The sequence below is a fragment of the Emys orbicularis genome, chromosome 3 (assembly GCF_028017835.1).
Source record: "Emys orbicularis isolate rEmyOrb1 chromosome 3, rEmyOrb1.hap1, whole genome shotgun sequence".
Classification (NCBI taxonomy): Eukaryota; Metazoa; Chordata; order Testudines; family Emydidae; genus Emys; species Emys orbicularis.
Window position 1 is genome coordinate 33,431,671 of NC_088685.1, and position 11,121 is coordinate 33,442,791.

Sequence of the window (11,121 nt, forward strand, 5' to 3'; positions counted from 1 at the left end):
TGATATTTTCTGACCTGTCAGATTCAGCGGCTGACTGCGCCGCTTGACAGCGGGATCACTTTTAACTTCTCTGCTGCACTGTCACCAAGCATCATCCTGCAAATGTCAATTGTAGCTGAGAGAATCAGTTTTTCCCCAGTTGTATAAGGCTTTTTATTCTTGGTATGGAACTTGATATGATGCTTTTAAAGCACTTGCAGGGGTGAATATCACATTTTTCATTGTGGCTTTTTGTTTAATTTCTTATAGCTTCCATTCAAAAAAAAAATCTGTTTTCTATCAGATCGCCATGTTTTGTTTCTAAATGTCATCTTAATTTTGTTGGCTTCAGGCTATCATTTGCTAAAGTTACTGCACACACTAAACATTGCAGTTAATGGAGAAATTAGACCTTAATGGAAATGAAATCCAAATATGCATCATATTTTCTTGTTTTTTTGCAGATTTAATTCTCTATCAACTTTAGCCATTTCAGGTTCTGGCTTTCGTTTCTTGGAACACTACCATCTTTTGTACCAATCCATTTTTCACCACAGAATGATATGGAAAAAAATCTAACTCCCCAGCGGAATAAGCACTGCACAACTCCTTGCTGTAAGGACCGCATATGATCCTAAATTGGAAGATGGGAAAGGTAGTAGTTTGGAAATGACTGACTGGGGGGGCAGGGCCCTCTGCTAGCCCCAGGATGGCAGGTGACCCCACAGCCCACTAGAATGTTCCTCTATGCCCGCCTGGGGAGGAGCACGCCCCACACTTTGAAAACCTGACCTACAGTATGTGATCATTGCAGAGTAGACCAGGAGTACAGCGCCCTTTTTAAAAAGGGATAAGGAGCCACCTTGTACTATCTAGTAACTCCCTACTCCACAACATATCCGGTGGAACACTTAAACTTTGGTGTGAATTCCTGTCCTAGCTATTCTGTATACAGTTCATCTTGTACATAAGCACATACTTGGATCCAGCTCTCACAGTTCCTCCCCTGATTAAAACTAGTCAACAAGGAAATGTAGCTGTGATGGTGAGCAGGAGCCTGACACTGAGGACCAATGCAGAAAGTAGCAGATTGAGGGAGGCACGGTGATGAAATAACTATATCCTGAAATGTCATGGCAATTCAGTGTTTTGTGAGACTAGAGGCCAGAAACAGCTGCCACTGCATAAATAAATGAAATTGTCTTAAATTCAGTGGTGGATTTAATATATAAAATTCATTGTATGTAGACTTCCATTACCTTACCAAATGCAGTTACCATTTAAAATATAATGTAAAGTATAGAAATTCCTAGGGGCTACATGTTGGGATGCTCTGCAGCTGCAGTGAATCCTGAAGCTATTCCTCGGTGTGAAGGGTAGGCACAGAATTTGTGGAGCTCACACAGCAGGTCTGCATTCTTTACATGCCACAGCTCTTCTGCCCTTACTTCTTGTGCCCCAGCACACAGGGATAGATGCAATGAGATCTGTGCATCCATGACTGTAGGGATCCACCAGTCATTCTGCCCTTCACAAGGAAAGTGAACTAGTCACAGGGGCTGATATAATCTTTAGGATACCATAGCAGTTCCATAATGATTCTTCTCCCATCATTCCCCATGGAGCTCCCCAGCCACTTGAACTATGTGATGCTTCCAAGGTCCAAAACCTGGTGTTATAGCTAGCTACTGGATATTAAGACTTGCCACTCCATGTGTCAGAATCAAGGTTGGTCAAGAAGTGTTTCCTGACCAGGACTACACCGATGATGCTGTCTTGCTTGTGGAGAAGTTGGAGAATTTCAGCCCTGCTGTCCCAGGGCTCCAAGATGCTGCCTGCACTAGGGGGTTGAATGTCTCATGCCAGAACATCAAGGTCCAGAACTTTGGAGCTGGGCCACCAGAATCCCCAGTGTAGGTGGGGGTCAAGTATTGTATTGTGGGGAGTGTTGACAGGTTCATCCACCTAGGCTGCAGTTCTAATGGTCACCTAGGCTGCAAGCAGAGTTCTAATGGTCACAGCAAACCAGACATTCTTCAACAAATGTCTCCTGCTTTCTAATGTTTGCATTGGGAAAAAATTCAGGATCTATCAAACCTGTGTACTGTCTGCATTGCTAGATGGGTTAGAAACCTGGACCTTCTTAAAGCCAATGTGGAGGTGCTAGAGGCATTTCATATGCACTGTAAGTGCCAAATCCTGAGCATAAAGTCATTTGACTTTGTAGGAGATGTCACAATCTCACAGAGATCTAGCCTTCCTTCAATCATTCATTATATTCAAAAGCAGCATTGCATGCTCTTGGCCATGGTGCCAGGATGGACAAAAACACTCCTGCACACTGTGCTCTTAAACTCTCCATTAATGCACAAAATGGGTGCATAGCCTGACCCTACCTGGTGCTGCCCCTAGGGCCACCCATGAGACTTGTGGATTTGCAGGAGTGAGCCAGATCTAGGAACTTCACTAGATGATGTCTACTGTGACTCCATCAATCAGGGCCATTCGGACTGCCACAATAGTCCTTAGTAGATTGTGCGTTTGATATATAGCCTCCTTGCAAATAGATATTTCAGTTTCTTTAGTACCTTAAAGCAGAATCTACTTTACCTTCAGCACCCAAGGTTGTCCTGTTATGTCTTAAAATGAACTTTGCATATAATACTCATTAAAATGCCTTTATAAAGGGGTGACCCTTAGGCAGCAAGAGATTTATGGCAAAGCCATGCTTAAGTCTGATACAAGCACCCAGGTGCAGGCATTATATTTGCTAATGTTGAGATAAATGGGCCCAGTGTAATTTGGCAGGAACTCAGTCTGCTTACTCACACAAGCCTGTTCTCCATAGGATGATTATCTTCACTCAGCTTCCAGTGAGCTAAACTTCAGCCCCAGGAGCTTCCTTAACTAACTGTATGTCAGCAGAGTTCTCTATTAAATTGCATTTCAGATGGTGTACTTGCTGAAGAAAGTTCCCACATTCTAAATCACTGCTAACAAAACAATAATAACCTTTATATGTTGAGAACTATATATAGTGAAACCTGTACACTAGCTCACACTTATTGAGAGGGTTTGGCTTAAGATCCTACCTCAAAGCATCTCCAACATATTGAGTACAGTTGTTTTGGTTTTTGTTTTTAAAACCTCTTAGAAGGCTACCTCATGAAGCAACCTCTATTTGTCAGTGCCTTGAATGGTCACCTCAGACAGGTTTCATTGTATACAAAAATTACTTACCACCTCTGAAATTTAGTACCTGTAAGACGGAATGTGGCAACAGTTGAATAGTATAGAGCAGGAGTGGCAAAACTTACTGACCCTCCAAGCCTCATACAATAATCTTCAGAAGTTCAAGAGCCGCAAGACATGCACAACCTGCCCCATGGGGCAGCACCTGCCAGGGTGTGGGGCTTCTGCCCTGGTGCTGACCCGCAGGGCTAAAGTACTTAGACTCCTCTCCCTGCAGGGCAGAAGCCCCAAGCTATCACCTACACACAGACATTGCACTATGAGCAAGATCTCAACATTAGTTTAAAAAGGCAGATAAATGAGAGCCAAATGTACCAAAAAAGGGTAGAAAAACATATAATTTCATTTGACACAATAAAAGGGGGGTTTAGAAGATAAGAATCCAATTCCAAAGTAGAAGACTGCAAGGCTTACTTTATGAGGGTGCCTTACACCTCAGAATTGTTCCTCCAGCTGTCCTTTGCCCCTATTTCTTACTAGTCAGCTCTTGGAAGAGATGAGCCCATAAGTAATTTTAAAAGGTTACCTTGTAAAGGAGCCAGAAAATCAGTCAGCACAGCCATGAAATAATTTCAAATGGTATATTTAGGTCAGATTTGGAATGTAGTATGCATTGCAAAGTCATCCAGTGCAATGAATCCTGCAGCACTGGGCCCAGCTTGGAAAATGAAGCAGCAGTCGAGGAAGGAACAAAACAGCCTGAGTGGGCTACTTGCAAGGTGCCACTAGGCAGCAGGTCCATCTTCACCTCATTTCAATTGGCTCAATAGCTAATATCATTATCCTGAGTATCTGGGGACTAGGAATGGGTTTGAAACAAAACTCTGTATCAGAACACTTCTAGACTTTGGATTCAGATCTGATCTTCACGACTCAGACCTATCACCAGGGAGACCCCAATAGAATCAGCTTTCACAAGACAGTGACCCCTCCCCCCCCAAAACACACCTACACTTAGGGCTTAGGCTATGACTATACTACAGACCTTACAGCAGTGCAGCTGTACTGTTGTAGCTGCGCTGCTTGAAGGTCTGTATAGCTGCTCTATGCTGGCATAATTAAACCACCCCCAACGAGTAGCAGTAGCTATGTCGGCAGAAGAGCATCCACACCCGCACTTTTGTCAGTGAAACTTATGTCAATCAGGGGTATGCTGTTTTTTCCACACCCTTCACTGACAAAGTTTTACTGACAAAAATGCTAGTGTAGACATAGCCTAAAGTTTACAAAGTACATGAGCAAACTTTATTCTAAACCAGGAGCATCCTTGGAAAGATAAAAGCAATGAAAAGAAAACAGACTGACTTCCTAGCTGCTAGCTCTGTGCTGATAAATAAGTAAATCCAAAATTAGGGCATCTTTCTTGCTGCCTTTCAGAAAAGAAAGCAAAGTAACAGACACCCTTTTCTTGAATTATGCTGTCCACCCACTTCACAATAGCTTCTCAATTTTCTCATCAGTACTCTTTAGGCTCCAAAGTCCTACCAAGAGACGGAGTTCATATTATTCCTGTTTTAATAACAGGATTCAGAAATGTGAAGACAAATAATTTAGTTTCTAGAAGCCGTGAAGTCCATGGATATTTTTAGAAGGGAGCAATAAAAGGGGTTTTTAAATTAAAATACAGTGAAATAGAGAACATAGAAATACTTTTATTTAATCACATTTCATGGCTGGTTCATGTCACAGAAGTAATAGAAAGTTCAAGGCTTATGAACTTTCTACTTTTATTCTCATCCTAACCATCTATTTTTTCAGGGCCTTCCTGCTGGAAAAATCAAGCATTTTTTACTGCATTATTGGCTCCAGACCATCCCCAAACCAGACTGTGCCTTACAGGCACAATCACTCCCCGAGCCTATCTATGCATTGGGGTGATGACCATGTTGAACCAACCTTCAGGATGGTGCAGCATAATCATGTTGTCCTGAGGCAGGCTTAGGTATACCTTTCCCACCCCGGAATTTAGTCTCACATCACTCATGAAACAGAAGTACACCTCTATCTCGATATAACGCTGTCCTCGGGAGCCAAAAAATCTTACCGTGTTATAGGTGAAACCGCGTTATATCGAACTTGCTTTGATCTGCCGGAGTGCGCAGCCTCGCCCCCCGGAGCACTGCTTTACCGCGTTATATCCAAATTCATGTTATATCAGGTCGCGTTATATCGGGGTAGAGGTGTACTATTAAAACAACGAGGAATCCAGTGGCACCTTAAAAACTAACAGATTTATTTGGACATAAGCTTTTGTGGGTAAAAACCCCACTTCTTCAAATGGCATCTGAAGAAGTGGGTTTTTTACCCATGAAAACTTATGCCCAAATAAATATGTTAGTCTTTAAGGTGCCACCAGACTCCTTGTTGTTTTTGTGGATACAGACTAACACGGCTACCCCCGATAGAAGTATCATTGTCCTTATTTACAGATGGATCCATTGCATTGCCACGCTTGCAGAACTAGAAGCCAGGAGTTGTCTCTCAGATCAATATAAAATCATGCTGCTGGTGTGTTGCATGTAATAGCTTATTACTGCTACAGGTATCTCATTTCCCCCAGTTTCTTGCTTCATCTTTTATAATTCTGCACTATGAAAAATATATCTGTAACAGTCTTTTACATTTCCCATCTCATGTGCCAGTTGTTGCACAGTATAATTCTGAACAGTGGGAGATGATCACCTTTTGTGAATGTAAATGATGCTGGAAGGTGCAGTAATTCCACTTCCCAGTAGTGATCCTACTTGGATCTCTTTCTCACATGAGCTGCTTCAGAGAAAAGATGTTTGAACCAGATACAGTGTATAAATCTGTGGCACATAGTGTACTCAGATGAGCATTCAATTGTAGCCTCAAGAAAAGAGCCAGTATGTACTTGTAAAAAGACATTCTAAGTTCTTGAGCATCTGAGGGCCAGAGCCTACTCTGGTTGAAGTCAGTGGGTGAAATCATGGCTTCATTGAAGTCAACGGGCTGTCTTCTGTTGACTTCAGTGGAGCAAGGGTTTCACCCAGGAAATCTTATTATTGATGACTGTGCCCTGAATTGTTTTCCTACAATGAAAGTCATGTGTGGTGAAAGGACACACACAGATATATACACACAACCAAATTATGGTCATCATTATCTACATGTCATTCCTTAGTCCCATACAAGTATGGCACTGTATGTTCATTCAAAAAGTACCATTTATGCAGGGAAAGCATAATTTCATTGATTCCACTGACTTATTTTCTGAAATCCCAGTTAACTATAGTAATCTTTGCCAGTCACCAGAGAGAAAAATAAAGAGGGTCTGAAAGTCAGGTCAAAAATCTCTTCCATGTACATAGGACAAGGGCAAACAAACACAAGCAAAGGCATAAACAGTATATGCGGTATCACCAGAGTAGTTAATGCCATTTAAGCACTTTAGAACAGTAAACAAAGAGAAGATCATGCACAGAAGCAGCATTAGGTAACCACAAATGGGTACAGCTGTTTTTTCAATCCACTCACACACCCCTGAACAAGTTTGTGTTCTCAGCACTGTTTACTTGTATGGGTAATGTCTTAAATATTCCATCCTTCTTTCTTCCCCAAATTGTCTGTTCCCAGGCTCTGAAAATTCAGTGTTTTCCCAGCCTAGTCATATGCTTCTCCCCCCTCATCTATATATTTTACTGTCATGTGCTAAGTCTATTACAACATGCTGGTTGATGTGTATCACTCAGCAGCTTTGAGACTGTTGTGTGGTTTTTCTATTATGAATTTTACAAATAAATTGCTAGTTCTCACTTCCCAGTAGTATAAATATGCTGAAGCATTGTGCCCACAAAACTCTGTCCTCATTACATGCATGTATCCCACATTTTAACATGCTGAAGGGAAATTGCCTGCAGATGCCTGTCTTGAATGATCATATGGATTATGTTATAATGCCAGGGTCTACACACTAGTGCTTAAAGTGGTCTGAAAAAAATGGTGGTTGTGGTGGTAATGGTGGGTCTATCATCACACCCACATCTGCCTGGGCCCTGCCCAACAACTAATTTTGCTCCCCAACTCTCAAATCAGTCCAGTCCCCAGTTCATCATGAGTTCTTCCCCCACCCAGCCTCATCTCTGCTCCTCCTGCAGCTCTGGGGATTCTTCACCCCACTCCCTGGCCTGGGGGGAGGATGCAAAGGGTTCCCAACTCCCCCTTCCCAGGTTAAAAAAAAAAAAAAAAGGTACTGCAGTGGAGGAGGGATGAGAGCAGCTCCAAGCAGCAGGGCTCTTTCTGCTCCCTCTTTCCCATTTCCCCCCACTCCCTTTCTGTGAGAATGGTGTTGACTCCTGAGGGGACAGGGGAAAGCTCTGCCTGCTTCCTGCAGCAGCTCTGAATGGGCATGTGGGGAAAGCAGTCAATCAGAGGGTTTTTTCCCCAGGACATACTAAAAACATACACCCCTCGATGACATGGCTAGGTCTTTAGAAATCTTATTTCCGGGGTCTGTGACCTGTTGCAATCCTGCATACATTAAGCACTGAGGCACACACAAACCATGTCTAGGCAGCCATTTTAAAAAATGTGCCCACAAAGCACTATTGTTTGTGCAATACCCTGTAAGACACCCAAACGAGATGGTTAACATAAATTAAAATTTTCCTGAGTGATTTTAGACTTGTGGGGTGGTTTCTTCTAACAAGATTTATATAAAGTATGTTTGAAAAATCCCACCCAGAAATCAAGTCTAAAATTACTGTGAAACTTTTAACAACAAATATAAATATTCATGCACATCCCTTCACTTCAAAAGGTTTAAGAAGGTGTTTGTGGAAGGCATAGAGATTACCTCCACCCACATAAGTAAACAGACATAGCCAAGTAGCTATATAACAGCAATTGAGGAAAAAACACCATCCAGCATAATTATCCCTACAAAAGAAAATGTACATTCTGCTGGGTAATAATGGTTCCTCCAACATGGGTAGAGTAGGACTGGAATCTGAAACAGGTGAAGAGGATCAGTTTGCTAGCTACCCAACAGATTTTTTTGGAATATTCGTCCTTCCACTCTCATCTCATCTCTCTGCAGGACACAACAATCAAGAGAGAAATTAAAAAGCTTAATGTTGCTACAAAAAATCAGGTGTATATGATCCTGCTTTTCATCCATGGTAAGAGTCCTGCTTCCATTGATTTTAAAGGGAGTTGCTTGGGGGGTGTTGTCCTTAGGGGTAAATTCTCCAGTCAGATGCACATGGCAGAGCTTGATGGGGTGTATTACACAACATACATTGGCATCAATGGAATATCTGTGCTGTAGCATCCCATGTTGTTATATTTATTTTGATTACATCCAAATATGCTAGGTGATTTCCCAACAAATGATATGATGCAATCCTTGCCTCATAAAGCGCATAGTGTAAGACGATAAACAACTTATGAATAGTCCAAGATGGGTAAATAGTAAACTGATTTTATCATTTTAAATGTGTAGCAGCATTCCCCACCGGTCTTCTATTTAGTCATTATTAATTGGGAATTTTTTGTAAGTATCACAGTAGAAGCAGGACTTGAGGAGGAACTGATATCCTTACTTAACAGTATTTCCTTTGACTTTTTTATAGTCAAACAAATGTCCCTGCAGAACCTATTTTTTATAAAGATTGGAAAATGCAGAACATTTTTCTAAGTGTTTAATCTGGGGATAAAAGACATGAAAGAGCAATTATCCTACTTGCTTGTAATTGATTATTCATGAGTGATTGAAAGATCTTGTCAGTGTCTTCATAGAACCCCTGTGAGCCTTTTTTGCTATTCTGAGATGGACAGAGGCCATCGCTAAGGAAAGAGGAACTAGCACTCATTCCCATGTACACAGTGTGCCAGAAATGGGGCTCCAGTGTATCCATGGTCCCAAGTGTGTTCTGGGAGGAAACCATGTTAATATCTCCATCATTTCAAATGTATGTGTATCAAACTGACTCCATCTCTTCTCCTCAGTTTTCCTCTTCTCCTCACTGTACTCAGTACTGCTCCTTCTCCTTCTCCTCTTATCTTTAGTCTCTTCCTCTGCCTTTCTTCTCCTTTCTATGATGGCCTCCTCCTATCAAAGAGACAAAGCCATTGAAGGAAATAGAGTTTCTGATCTCCCAGGCATTCCAATCTAAGAATTTGTTTTTTAAGGCAGCTGAGCATACATTGAGTGGCTTCCTATTTAGCCCCCCTCTTTTCTTCTTTTCTAGGGTTTTGCTCCCTGGACCTTGGTGGTGGTAGTATTGTTTATTTGTTTATTAATATAATACAGGATATCACCATGACACCAATTTGACCATAACTTCCTTTATTAAATCCAATGGGCTGAATGGTATTTATACAGATGCTCCAAATGTGCCTTAAATGCCTAAGCAATCATCCCACCCATACAGTTGCATGTAGTTATAAGCATTGATCAGGTACTTACAACAGGACTAGCTCCAAGATGCTCAAACCCACGTGGGCTGGCTCCAACTGGACAGGCAGGTTCTAGCAAGAAACAGTCTTAAGAGTTTACCCTTTTATACCTTATCCATCAGAACCTACATGACTGTAGTCACTGCCTCTTGGATTCCTTTCTTTGCTAAAACTGGCTAGAACCATCCCTGATAATTGGGGGTTTTTCTTCAAAGATATTCCTCCTATCTTATCAGCCACATTCCAAGCCCAGTCTTTCCAATTAAGGATACCATCTTTTAAGGCTCTTCCACAATGCTAAGCACCTGCACTTTCCACAAACTGCAAAGCATACACATATATATATTAGCCACGGTAATTTAACCCTTTATGTACCTATCTAATCCTACAGACCTGCTCTTAGAGACGATCTTGGAAAGAATACTTGAGAACACTAGCTACAATGTATATTTAGAACTGCCACCTGCAGGCCTAAGGGAGAAGTTGCAACAGTAGTTTGGGGTGCACCGCCTACTTGCGTTAGCTTGGGAGTGACTCATTGGCACTCTCCAAGGTGGGCAGCAGTAGATAACCTAGCTTGAGACTGCAAACACTCTGATGGGCAGCTGGGACCTCATTGCCAAGCAAACAAAAACACCTTGATGTTAAAAGCACTTTGAAAAAGGAAATAGAGGAAACATTTTCAGATCTAGCTCCTTTTCCCTTTTTAAGCATGCTCAATAATGGCTAAAGGAAATTTTTTTCCCTTTTCAATACAAAAATTATCCCTCCACCAATACCCATTCCCCCTTCCCCAGTAGCTCACATCTCCTGCCACACTCAAGCCTTCTCCAGTGGCACCCTTTCCTTTCTTCCTGCACCCCCTGCTATACAGAGTAGCTTTCCTTTTGTTGCCTCTCCTCTCTTCCACAGAGCATAAAATACTACACACACACACAAGAGTGGAGAGCACTGCTCCATGCCACCACTCCTTTACTCTATGCCTCCAAGTCTCTTGCCCTTCTCCATTCCTCTCCCCTGGCCTCTTGAACCTCTACTCTCCATAGCCCCCACTGGTCTTCTGTTCCTCCATATGGTCCCTGGCCTCCACTGATTTATCCACAAGTTGGTCAGTTTTGTTTTTGTATGAAGATTATTGGCTTTGCAAACCATCACTTCAAAAGGTTCTTCTTTGTAACCATATGCTATTGTAAAATATACCGAAACCATGAATGTATGAAACCAATCAGAGTTGTTCATGGTCTCTCAGGTACAGGCCTTATATAATCACTGCAAGGCTTTGGAAACTTTGTATACAGCTTACACAGACTTGGTTTAGCAACAGTAATATAGTGACGTACTTATATGGTATCCAGAGTTCCTTCCAGCAAAACATAAATGCAGAGTTTGAAATATTAGTACGGCTAACTTTGGAACAAATAGATGCCTGTGCGTGCGTGCGCGCGCGCACACACACACACATACACACAC